The sequence below is a fragment of the Hyla sarda genome, unplaced genomic scaffold (genome assembly GCF_029499605.1).
Source record: "Hyla sarda isolate aHylSar1 unplaced genomic scaffold, aHylSar1.hap1 scaffold_2167, whole genome shotgun sequence".
Lineage (NCBI taxonomy): Eukaryota > Metazoa > Chordata > Amphibia > Anura > Hylidae > Hyla > Hyla sarda.
Window position 1 is genome coordinate 40,878 of NW_026608836.1, and position 10,383 is coordinate 51,260.

The 10,383-nt window shown below is 46.6% G+C and overlaps 5 non-coding genes across 5 annotated transcripts; all 5 read right to left on the bottom strand.

Moving 5' to 3' along the window:
* Nucleotides 1–702: 702 nt before the first annotated feature.
* On the bottom strand, nt 703–893 carry LOC130319795 (U2 spliceosomal RNA). Its single transcript, XR_008865870.1, has one exon. It is a non-coding gene; the product is annotated as a U2 spliceosomal RNA (small nuclear RNA).
* A 2,110-nt stretch (nt 894–3,003) lies between these two features.
* Nucleotides 3,004–3,194, bottom strand: LOC130319796 (U2 spliceosomal RNA). The gene has a single exon (XR_008865871.1). It is a non-coding gene; the product is annotated as a U2 spliceosomal RNA (small nuclear RNA).
* Nucleotides 3,195–5,303: 2,109 nt separating this feature from the next.
* Nucleotides 5,304–5,494, bottom strand: LOC130319797 (U2 spliceosomal RNA). Its single transcript, XR_008865872.1, has one exon. It is a non-coding gene; the product is annotated as a U2 spliceosomal RNA (small nuclear RNA).
* Nucleotides 5,495–7,596: 2,102 nt separating this feature from the next.
* LOC130319799 (U2 spliceosomal RNA) lies at nt 7,597–7,787 on the bottom strand. The gene has a single exon (XR_008865873.1). It is a non-coding gene; the product is annotated as a U2 spliceosomal RNA (small nuclear RNA).
* Nucleotides 7,788–9,890: 2,103 nt separating this feature from the next.
* On the bottom strand, nt 9,891–10,081 carry LOC130319800 (U2 spliceosomal RNA). Its single transcript, XR_008865874.1, has one exon. It is a non-coding gene; the product is annotated as a U2 spliceosomal RNA (small nuclear RNA).
* Between the last annotated feature and the right edge of the window lie 302 nt (nt 10,082–10,383).

Below are 10,383 nucleotides of genomic sequence, written 5' to 3' on the forward strand. Positions count from 1 at the left end.
CACCTTCTGATGCATCAGGTAGGTGCACAATAGCATAGCCTAACCCTCTGTACTTTGGTCTATATTGATGCGGGACATAGACAGCCAGCTGATGACCAATCCATTAGTGCAATGGATGGCTGGAAGCATTTGTCTTTGCCTTTGCAATACCACAGAAGCAATGCATGGTCAATGTACAGCAATGACACACCTGTGTGAACAGCCAGGAGACCCCCCCCCCCCCCCCATGTTATGTTACATAGTTACATAGTTAGTACGGTCGAAAAAAGACATATGTCCATCAAGTTCAACCAGGGAATTAAGGGGTAGGGGTGTGGCGCGATATTGGGGAAGGGATGAGATTTTATATTTCTTCATAAGCATTAATCTTATTTTGTCAATTAGGAACATTCAGCACCCACCCGCTATCAAGGCAGCTGCCTATCATGTCATGCCCTACCTGCACAGGTGTGCTGGCTACTCAAATGATCCAATTAAGGAGGCCATTTAGTCAGCAGCAGCAGAAGTCCTGTGCCTGGACGCTCCAACAGCGGCCAGACACAAGCAGAAGCAGAAGCAGCAGAAGCAGCAGCAGCACCACCTTTTGCTTTTTGGCTGCAGCAGAAGCAGCAGCAGCAAGGCCCACAGGGCTGGCTAGCTGGCTAGCCAGCAAGCAAGCAGGTAGCAATGAAAGTAGGAATCTTTCTTTTTAACCCTGTAAGGGGGTGGTGCACTGTACCCGAAGATACTGCCATATCGGGTCAATGCATAGGGCGACGGAAGCAAGCTTCGAAATCAGCCCCCGTTCTCAAAAATCCATTTAATATATGGTCCCCAGATAGGGGACGTATCAGATATTAAACTGATAAGAACAGATACTACACTTGATCTTAGCCAAAAGGCCGAGAAGCGATAACCGTGAAAGGGGCGGGCCCAACAAGGTCCCCTTCATGGGCACTATCACTGCTTGCTGTCAGGGAGGCTGCCAGACAATTTTCCATGCACACTCTGGGCTGGGGGGCAGTCAACCACCAGTACACACAGCAGAACCTAAACCCATACCATTATTGCTAAGCAGCAAGACAGGGGCCCATTGCACTCCCACGGGGCCTTTTTAAATGCAATCCATAACCCGGATTTGCCAGGAACCCTTCTTACTCCTCCTACTTGCATGTGACACTGGGCTTAGGATCTGCATAGGAAACACACACACAAGCACACACCTACCTTTGTTGCCTGCAGATGCCTCCTTGGCTGTCCCCAAACGGTATCAAACCAACACCCACGGGAAGCTGTAAGCATAGAGGACATGCCTGCACCCCATTGGACTTACCTGTGTGGGTTAAATCCGGGTTATTTGACAACCTATGGCGGTGATGGTTCTGCTCAGGCAGAGCAGTGCTGATGCTCCTCATAAAGCTGTCGCTGCTGTGAAGGTTCTAGGTGACATCACAAATCCCTATGGTTACATACACAACAAAGCTGGGTTGTTGTTGTTTACACTCTGCAAGGCCTGTGGAAGTGAGTGACATCATAGCACTGTAGTTCTGAGGGTTGTAGATGGATGCAACAATCTCCTGTTGCTTCTATGAAGGCCGTAATAGACGACATCACCAAACAGCTCCATAGTCACATACACAGCAAAGGAGAGATGTTGTTTACACCTAGTGATGTCAGTGGTATTGAGTGACATCATAGCACAGTGCTAAGGCTCCTGGGCCTGGACACAGCAGCGGCTGCAATATCTCAACGGAGAATACGTTTATATATATGTGTGTGTGTGCGCGTATATATATATATATATATATATATATATATATATATATATATATATATTTCTCCGCCGAAATCACTTTTAAACCCATTTCCACCTTTTTTTCCCTTCTCTTCCTCTTACTTTTTTTTCACGTTTTTTTACGTTTTTCTCCTTTTCGCCTCTTTTCTGGGCGTATTATTCTTCTTTTTCTTCTTTTTTTTCGTCTAATGCATACCCCATCAGTGCAGCAATGCTTATTCAATACCGCCAGCAGATGGAGACACTGGGGGATAATTTTCTAAGGATTTATACTGATTTTTCCTGTCTGAATTTGTCGCACAGAAAGTTGCAGGCCAAATATGTGCGACATTTCTGCGACTTTAGCTTCTAGAGCATTTTTACAACATTATACATAGGTGCTGAATACATAAAAAGCGACTGTTCAGCGACAGACAAGTCGCATCGGCTGAAAGTAGGCCAGAATGTCAGTCCATGTTGGAGCAGGTTTAGATACAGTCTAAAGCATAGATCTCAAAGTCTGTGCACAGAATTTAGCAAGGGCCTCGCACCTTCTGATGCATCAGGTAGGTGCACAATAGCATAGCCTAACCCTCTGTACTTTGGTCTATATTGATGCGGGACATAGACAGCCAGCTGATGACCAATCCATTAGTGCAATGGATGGCTGGAAGCATTTGTCTTTGCCTTTGCAATACCACAGAAGCAATGCATGGTCAATGTACAGCAATGACACACCTGTGTGAACAGCCAGGAGACCCCCCCCCCCCCCCCCCCATGTTATGTTACATAGTTACATAGTTAGTACGGTCGAAAAAAGACATATGTCCATCAAGTTCAACCAGGGAATTAAGGGGTAGGGGTGTGGCGCGATATTGGGGAAGGGATGAGATTTTATATTTCTTCATAAGCATTAATCTTATTTTGTCAATTAGGAACATTCAGCACCCACCCGCTATCAAGGCAGCTGCCTATCATGTCATGCCCTACCTGCACAGGTGTGCTGGCTACTCAAATGATCCAATTAAGGAGGCCATTTAGTCAGCAGCAGCAGAAGTCCTGTGCCTGGACGCTCCAACAGCGGCCAGACACAAGCAGAAGCAGAAGCAGCAGAAGCAGCAGCAGCACCACCTTTTGCTTTTTGGCTGCAGAAGCAGCAGCAGCAAGGCCCACAGGGCTGGCTAGCTGGCTAGCCAGCAAGCAAGCAGGTAGCAATGAAAGTAGGAATCTTTCTTTTTAACCCTGTAAGGGGGTGGTGCACTGTACCCGAAGATACTGCCATATCGGGTCAATGCATAGGGCGACGGAAGCAAGCTTCGAAATCAGCCCCCGTTCTCAAAAATCCATTTAATATATGGTCCCCAGATAGGGGACGTATCAGATATTAAACTGATAAGAACAGATACTACACTTGATCTTAGCCAAAAGGCCGAGAAGCGATAACCGTGAAAGGGGCGGGCCCAACAAGGTCCCCTTCATGGGCACTATCACTGCTTGCTGTCAGGGAGGCTGCCAGACAATTTTCCATGCACACTCTGGGCTGGGGGGCAGTCAACCACCAGTACACACAGCAGAACCTAAACCCATACCATTATTGCTAAGCAGCAAGACAGGGGCCCATTGCACTCCCACGGGGCCTTTTTAAATGCAATCCATAACCCGGATTTGCCAGGAACCCTTCTTACTCCTCCTACTTGCATGTGACACTGGGCTTAGGATCTGCATAGGAAACACACACACAAGCACACACCTACCTTTGTTGCCTGCAGATGCCTCCTTGGCTGTCCCCAAACGGTATCAAACCAACACCCACGGGAAGCTGTAAGCATAGAGGACATGCCTGCACCCCATTGGACTTACCTGTGTGGGTTAAATCCGGGTTATTTGACAACCTATGGCGGTGATGGTTCTGCTCAGGCAGAGCAGTGCTGATGCTCCTCATAAAGCTGTCGCTGCTGTGAAGGTTCTAGGTGACATCACAAATCCCTATGGTTCCATACACAACAAAGCTGGGTTGTTGTTGTTTACACTCTGCAAGGCCTGTGGAAGTGAGTGACATCATAGCACTGTAGTTCTGAGGGTTGTAGATGGATGCAACAATCTCCTGTTGCTTCTATGAAGGCCGTAATAGACGACATCACCAAACAGCTCCATAGTCACATACACAGCAAAGGAGAGATGTTGTTTACACCTAGTGATGTCAGTGGTATTGAGTGACATCATAGCACAGTGCTAAGGCTCCTGGGCCTGGACACAGCAGCGGCTGCAATATCTCAACGGAGAATACGTTTATATATATGTGTGTGTGTGCGCGTATATATATATATATATATATATATATATATATATATATATATATATATTTCTCCGCCGAAATCACTTTTAAACCCATTTCCACCTTTTTTTCCCTTCTCTTCCTCTTACTTTTTTTTCACGTTTTTTTACGTTTTTCTCCTTTTCGCCTCTTTTCTGGGCGTATTATTCTTCTTTTTCTTCTTTTTTTTCGTCTAATGCATACCCCATCAGTGCAGCAATGCTTATTCAATACCGCCAGCAGATGGAGACACTGGGGGATAATTTTCTAAGGATTTATACTGATTTTTCCTGTCTGAATTTGTCGCACAGAAAGTTGCAGGCCAAATATGTGCGACATTTCTGCGACTTTAGCTTCTAGAGCATTTTTACAACATTATACATAGGTGCTGAATACATAAAAAGCGACTGTTCAGCGACAGACAAGTCGCATCGGCTGAAAGTAGGCCAGAATGTCAGTCCATGTTGGAGCAGGTTTAGATACAGTCTAAAGCATAGATCTCAAAGTCTGTGCACAGAATTTAGCAAGGGCCTCGCACCTTCTGATGCATCAGGTAGGTGCACAATAGCATAGCCTAACCCTCTGTACTTTGGTCTATATTGATGCGGGACATAGACAGCCAGCTGATGACCAATCCATTAGTGCAATGGATGGCTGGAAGCATTTGTCTTTGCCTTTGCAATACCACAGAAGCAATGCATGGTCAATGTACAGCAATGACACACCTGTGTGAACAGCCAGGAGACCCCCCCCCCCCCCCCCCATGTTATGTTACATAGTTACATAGTTAGTACGGTCGAAAAAAGACATATGTCCATCAAGTTCAACCAGGGAATTAAGGGGTAGGGGTGTGGCGCGATATTGGGGAAGGGATGAGATTTTATATTTCTTCATAAGCATTAATCTTATTTTGTCAATTAGGAACATTCAGCACCCACCCGCTATCAAGGCAGCTGCCTATCATGTCATGCCCTACCTGCACAGGTGTGCTGGCTACTCAAATGATCCAATTAAGGAGGCCATTTAGTCAGCAGCAGCAGAAGTCCTGTGCCTGGACGCTCCAACAGCGGCCAGACACAAGCAGAAGCAGAAGCAGCAGAAGCAGCAGCAGCACCACCTTTTGCTTTTTGGCTGCAGAAGCAGCAGCAGCAAGGCCCACAGGGCTGGCTAGCTGGCTAGCCAGCAAGCAAGCAGGTAGCAATGAAAGTAGGAATCTTTCTTTTTAACCCTGTAAGGGGGTGGTGCACTGTACCCGAAGATACTGCCATATCGGGTCAATGCATAGGGCGACGGAAGCAAGCTTCGAAATCAGCCCCCGTTCTCAAAAATCCATTTAATATATGGTCCCCAGATAGGGGACGTATCAGATATTAAACTGATAAGAACAGATACTACACTTGATCTTAGCCAAAAGGCCGAGAAGCGATAACCGTGAAAGGGGCGGGCCCAACAAGGTCCCCTTCATGGGCACTATCACTGCTTGCTGTCAGGGAGGCTGCCAGACAATTTTCCATGCACACTCTGGGCTGGGGGGCAGTCAACCACCAGTACACACAGCAGAACCTAAACCCATACCATTATTGCTAAGCAGCAAGACAGGGGCCCATTGCACTCCCACGGGGCCTTTTTAAATGCAATCCATAACCCGGATTTGCCAGGAACCCTTCTTACTCCTCCTACTTGCATGTGACACTGGGCTTAGGATCTGCATAGGAAACACACACACAAGCACACACCTACCTTTGTTGCCTGCAGATGCCTCCTTGGCTGTCCCCAAACGGTATCAAACCAACACCCACGGGAAGCTGTAAGCATAGAGGACATGCCTGCACCCCATTGGACTTACCTGTGTGGGTTAAATCCGGGTTATTTGACAACCTATGGCGGTGATGGTTCTGCTCAGGCAGAGCAGTGCTGATGCTCCTCATAAAGCTGTCGCTGCTGTGAAGGTTCTAGGTGACATCACAAATCCCTATGGTTACATACACAACAAAGCTGGGTTGTTGTTGTTTACACTCTGCAAGGCCTGTGGAAGTGAGTGACATCATAGCACTGTAGTTCTGAGGGTTGTAGATGGATGCAACAATCTCCTGTTGCTTCTATGAAGGCCGTAATAGACGACATCACCAAACAGCTCCATAGTCACATACACAGCAAAGGAGAGATGTTGTTTACACCTAGTGATGTCAGTGGTATTGAGTGACATCATAGCACAGTGCTAAGGCTCCTGGGCCTGGACACAGCAGCGGCTGCAATATCTCAACGGAGAATACGTTTATATATATGTGTGTGTGTGCGCGTATATATATATATATATATATATATATATATATATATATATATTTCTCCGCCGAAATCACTTTTAAACCCATTTCCACCTTTTTTTCCCTTCTCTTCCTCTTACTTTTTTTTCACGTTTTTTTACGTTTTTCTCCTTTTCGCCTCTTTTCTGGGCGTATTATTCTTCTTTTTCTTCTTTTTTTTCGTCTAATGCATACCCCATCAGTGCAGCAATGCTTATTCAATACCGCCAGCAGATGGAGACACTGGGGGATAATTTTCTAAGGATTTATACTGATTTTTCCTGTCTGAATTTGTCGCACAGAAAGTTGCAGGCCAAATATGTGCGACATTTCTGCGACTTTAGCTTCTAGAGCATTTTTACAACATTATACATAGGTGCTGAATACATAAAAAGCGACTGTTCAGCGACAGACAAGTCGCATCGGCTGAAAGTAGGCCAGAATGTCAGTCCATGTTGGAGCAGGTTTAGATACAGTCTAAAGCATAGATCTCAAAGTCTGTGCACAGAATTTAGCAAGGGCCTCGCACCTTCTGATGCATCAGGTAGGTGCACAATAGCATAGCCTAACCCTCTGTACTTTGGTCTATATTGATGCGGGACATAGACAGCCAGCTGATGACCAATCCATTAGTGCAATGGATGGCTGGAAGCATTTGTCTTTGCCTTTGCAATACCACAGAAGCAATGCATGGTCAATGTACAGCAATGACACACCTGTGTGAACAGCCAGGAGACCCCCCCCCCCCCCCCCATGTTATGTTACATAGTTACATAGTTAGTACGGTCGAAAAAAGACATATGTCCATCAAGTTCAACCAGGGAATTAAGGGGTAGGGGTGTGGCGCGATATTGGGGAAGGGATGAGATTTTATATTTCTTCATAAGCATTAATCTTATTTTGTCAATTAGGAACATTCAGCACCCACCCGCTATCAAGGCAGCTGCCTATCATGTCATGCCCTACCTGCACAGGTGTGCTGGCTACTCAAATGATCCAATTAAGGAGGCCATTTAGTCAGCAGCAGCAGAAGTCCTGTGCCTGGACGCTCCAACAGCGGCCAGACACAAGCAGAAGCAGAAGCAGCAGAAGCAGCAGCAGCACCACCTTTTGCTTTTTGGCTGCAGAAGCAGCAGCAGCAAGGCCCACAGGGCTGGCTAGCTGGCTAGCCAGCAAGCAAGCAGGTAGCAATGAAAGTAGGAATCTTTCTTTTTAACCCTGTAAGGGGGTGGTGCACTGTACCCGAAGATACTGCCATATCGGGTCAATGCATAGGGCGACGGAAGCAAGCTTCGAAATCAGCCCCCGTTCTCAAAAATCCATTTAATATATGGTCCCCAGATAGGGGACGTATCAGATATTAAACTGATAAGAACAGATACTACACTTGATCTTAGCCAAAAGGCCGAGAAGCGATAACCGTGAAAGGGGCGGGCCCAACAAGGTCCCCTTCATGGGCACTATCACTGCTTGCTGTCAGGGAGGCTGCCAGACAATTTTCCATGCACACTCTGGGCTGGGGGGCAGTCAACCACCAGTACACACAGCAGAACCTAAACCCATACCATTATTGCTAAGCAGCAAGACAGGGGCCCATTGCACTCCCACGGGGCCTTTTTAAATGCAATCCATAACCCGGATTTGCCAGGAACCCTTCTTACTCCTCCTACTTGCATGTGACACTGGGCTTAGGATCTGCATAGGAAACACACACACAAGCACACACCTACCTTTGTTGCCTGCAGATGCCTCCTTGGCTGTCCCCAAACGGTATCAAACCAACACCCACGGGAAGCTGTAAGCATAGAGGACATGCCTGCACCCCATTGGACTTACCTGTGTGGGTTAAATCCGGGTTATTTGACAACCTATGGCGGTGATGGTTCTGCTCAGGCAGAGCAGTGCTGATGCTCCTCATAAAGCTGTCGCTGCTGTGAAGGTTCTAGGTGACATCACAAATCCCTATGGTTACATACACAACAAAGCTGGGTTGTTGTTGTTTACACTCTGCAAGGCCTGTGGAAGTGAGTGACATCATAGCACTGTAGTTCTGAGGGTTGTAGATGGATGCAACAATCTCCTGTTGCTTCTATGAAGGCCGTAATAGACGACATCACCAAACAGCTCCATAGTCACATACACAGCAAAGGAGAGATGTTGTTTACACCTAGTGATGTCAGTGGTATTGAGTGACATCATAGCACAGTGCTAAGGCTCCTGGGCCTGGACACAGCAGCGGCTGCAATATCTCAACGGAGAATACGTTTATATATATGTGTGTGTGTGCGCGTATATATATATATATATATATATATATATATATATATATATATTTCTCCGCCGAAATCACTTTTAAACCCATTTCCACCTTTTTTTCCCTTCTCTTCCTCTTACTTTTTTTTCACGTTTTTTTACGTTTTTCTCCTTTTCGCCTCTTTTCTGGGCGTATTATTCTTCTTTTTCTTCTTTTTTTTCGTCTAATGCATACCCCATCAGTGCAGCAATGCTTATTCAATACCGCCAGCAGATGGAGACACTGGGGGATAATTTTCTAAGGATTTATACTGATTTTTCCTGTCTGAATTTGTCGCACAGAAAGTTGCAGGCCAAATATGTGCGACATTTCTGCGACTTTAGCTTCTAGAGCATTTTTACAACATTATACATAGGTGCTGAATACATAAAAAGCGACTGTTCAGCGACAGACAAGTCGCATCGGCTGAAAGTAGGCCAGAATGTCAGTCCATGTTGGAGCAGGTTTAGATACAGTCTAAAGCATAGATCTCAAAGTCTGTGCACAGAATTTAGCAAGGGCCTCGCACCTTCTGATGCATCAGGTAGGTGCACAATAGCATAGCCTAACCCTCTGTACTTTGGTCTATATTGATGCGGGACATAGACAGCCAGCTGATGACCAATCCATTAGTGCAATGGATGGCTGGAAGCATTTGTCTTTGCCTTTGCAATACCACAGAAGCAATGCATGGTCAATGTACAGCAATGACACACCTGTGTGAACAGCCAGGAGACCCCCCCCCCCCCCCCCCATGTTATGTTACATAGTTACATAGTTAGTACGGTCGAAAAAAGACATATGTCCATCAAGTTCAACCAGGGAATTAAGGGGTAGGGGTGTGGCGCGATATTGGGGAAGGGATGAGATTTTATATTTCTTCATAAGCATTAATCTTATTTTGTCAATTAGGAACATTCAGCACCCACCCGCTATCAAGGCAGCTGCCTATCATGTCATGCCCTACCTGCACAGGTGTGCTGGCTACTCAAATGATCCAATTAAGGAGGCCATTTAGTCAGCAGCAGCAGAAGTCCTGTGCCTGGACGCTCCAACAGCGGCCAGACACAAGCAGAAGCAGAAGCAGCAGAAGCAGCAGCAGCACCACCTTTTGCTTTTTGGCTGCAGAAGCAGCAGCAGCAAGGCCCACAGGGCTGGCTAGCTGGCTAGCCAGCAAGCAAGCAGGTAGCAATGAAAGTAGGAATCTTTCTTTTTAACCCTGTAAGGGGGTGGTGCACTGTACCCGAAGATACTGCCATATCGGGTCAATGCATAGGGCGACGGAAGCAAGCTTCGAAATCAGCCCCCGTTCTCAAAAATCCATTTAATATATGGTCCCCAGATAGGGGACGTATCAGATATTAAACTGATAAGAACAGATACTACACTTGATCTTAGCCAAAAGGCCGAGAAGCGATAACCGTGAAAGGGGCGGGCCCAACAAGGTCCCCTTCATGGGCACTATCACTGCTTGCTGTCAGGGAGGCTGCCAGACAATTTTCCATGCACACTCTGGGCTGGGGGGCAGTCAACCACCAGTACACACAGCAGAACCTAAACCCATACCATTATTGCTAAGCAGCAAGACAGGGGCCCATTGCACTCCCACGGGGCCTTTTTAAATGCAATCCATAACCCGGATTTGCCAGGAACCCTTCTTACTCCTCCTACTTGCATGTGACACTGGGCTTAGGATCTGCATAGGAAACACACACACAAG